This window comes from Euprymna scolopes, chromosome 20 (genome assembly GCF_053919585.1).
Source record: "Euprymna scolopes isolate OS-2025 chromosome 20, ASM5391958v1, whole genome shotgun sequence".
NCBI classification, from domain to species: domain Eukaryota; kingdom Metazoa; phylum Mollusca; class Cephalopoda; order Sepiida; family Sepiolidae; genus Euprymna; species Euprymna scolopes.
In genome coordinates this window covers 35604815-35607221 of record NC_136501.1, presented here as the reverse complement: position 1 = coordinate 35607221, position 2407 = coordinate 35604815, and the positions used below count along the sequence as shown (strand labels likewise).

General features: G+C 30.7%; 1 pseudogene; it reads right to left on the bottom strand.

Moving 5' to 3' along the window:
* Nucleotides 1-616: 616 nt before the first annotated feature.
* Nucleotides 617-775, bottom strand: LOC145241839 (U2 spliceosomal RNA; annotated as a pseudogene).
* Nucleotides 776-2407: the final 1632 nt, after the last annotated feature.

The following is a 2407-nucleotide window of genomic DNA, read 5'->3' as shown; positions in this document are numbered from 1 at the left end:
CTTTTGTCTCAGTTATTACCGAACACTTATCAACCCTTATAATCAAGAGGCATTCCGACCTTGATGTAAAACGGTTATTTTTATATAATCGCAGAGATGATTGCATTATTGTTAGTTGTAATAGTAGTAGTAGTAATACAATTTCTACAATTACTGAACTTCGTATTAATATTAATAATATCACTCTCATTTAGTATTATTCATCATTAATGATCGAATTAGTTTGAGCATTGAAATTTCGTCACATACTCTAGTTTCCGGGAAACACCGCGACACCAATAAACTAGTATATATATATATATATATATATATATATATATATATATATATATATATATATATATATATATATTTACCAGTGGTGAAAAAACCGGACTAGAGTCCTCAATGTGTAGTCAGAGCAGTATATAGGAAATTTATTACTGTGAGTCCAGAATGAGTTCACAAATTGTTTCAGCTAGAGGAAAATCCTCAAAGAGAGGAAAAAATCCAACTAGCATCGTCAGAATTCATAGATGGACTAAGTTATAAAGTCAAATAAGAATGGAAAAATCGTAGATAAAGGGGAGTTAGAAAAGAAGGGGTTGTAAAATGATCACCCATTAAATTAATACAGAAAAGTGATCCCCCACTTTATATCACAAAAAATATTTGATTTAGGGAATTTGAAACGTTATATTAGCTATGTGGCCAAGGAAAAGTTACAAACATAAGTACAGTATGTAGTAAGACCAGATACTACACTTTGATCTTGGCCAAAAGGCCAAGAAAATTTTTTAAATCTAAGAACAGCATCTATTAACAACAGACCTTTGATCTTAACCAAAAAGGCCAAGCACAAAAGTGTTACGGACAGACAACCGACCGACCGACAGACCGACCGACCGACGCTTGCACTCGACTAAAAATGGAATTAACCAGGTGAAGGTCGAACGACAACATGACAAATATGCATGCGTAACATAATATTAGTTCATGGTTTAATGTTTAGCCCTGCAGAAAACATGTCTTCATGGGTCAGGCATTAACGTCCAAAGAAAACGTAAAGCATCAACTAAGGGTTTTGGTTTCGATTCTCGGTGTTGGCGCACGAGTCATTTGTTTTTCACTTTAAAATCATTGCTATATATCAATATAATAAGATAGGCAAAATCTGCATTAATCAAAATATATTTAAGCTTATTTTCGACCGGGAAACGCCGGGCGGCCTGCTAGTGTGTATATATATATATATATATATATATATATATATATATATATATATAAAGATGAATACGTGCCAGCATATTCTTTTAAACAGAAATACGACAAAAAAAGTTTAAATAATAGCAATACATTTTTTTATTTAGCCAAATGAGACTTACACATTTTGGAAAGTTTCAACAGAAAAAAAAAATAAATCATCTATGTTAATCTGATTTGCCGGAAAAAAAACACTCCCAATGAGGTTTTACGCAGAGTATTTTTGTACCATTGGATGTACGGTTTTGTACTGTGGGGTGAAATAATTTTAATTCCAGAAAATGATGTTGCATGTAAAAGTCACACAAAACGAGACAGTTCATCATGTTTTTGTATAAATTACTGAATCGATAAATTTACGTTTAAAGGTGTTGGACATCAATCCGGAAACAGGCATGATTATTAATATTGTGTTCATGTTTAATTATGTAAAATACAACGTTATTCAACTATGAAAATCAAAGTATATATATATATATATATATATATATATATATATACGTTTTATTTTTTATTACAGTATTTCTCTGTAAAGGTACATTATTGTTTCAGCTACCACGCCGTTTCTTGTCCCTCTGTAGCTTCCTCTGACTTTTACAGAAAAATGATAAATAAAAAATAATTTAGAATAAAAAATAAAAAGCATATTTGCTCTAAAACAGTATTGAGCACTTTCTTTATGTTTTCATTAATTACCATTTCTACTAAATATATATATATATATATATATATCAGAATTTATATATATATATATCAGAGTTTATATATATATATATATATAATACTAAAACTGTCGTTCTTGGTTGTTTGCTTGCGCACTATCCTCCTCCTCCTACTCCTACTACTACTATGCCTCCTCTTCTTGCTACTACTATTACTTCTCCTCTTAACAACTACTACTACGCCTCCTCGTCCTCCTCTTACTACTACTACTACGCCCCCTCTTCCTTATCCCACTATTACTACTACTGGTTGACATGTATTTTCCCTACTACTACTCTACTACTTCTACTACTAATACTACTACTACTACTGATGGAGAAGAAGGTTTTTTCAAAAAATAAACAATTATAAATAGAATGACTCCTAGAAATCTATCTATATTCTTTTTTTCATTTTAATATAGTTTCATAGAAATGTTTCTGTTATGTCGCAAAAAAAACTA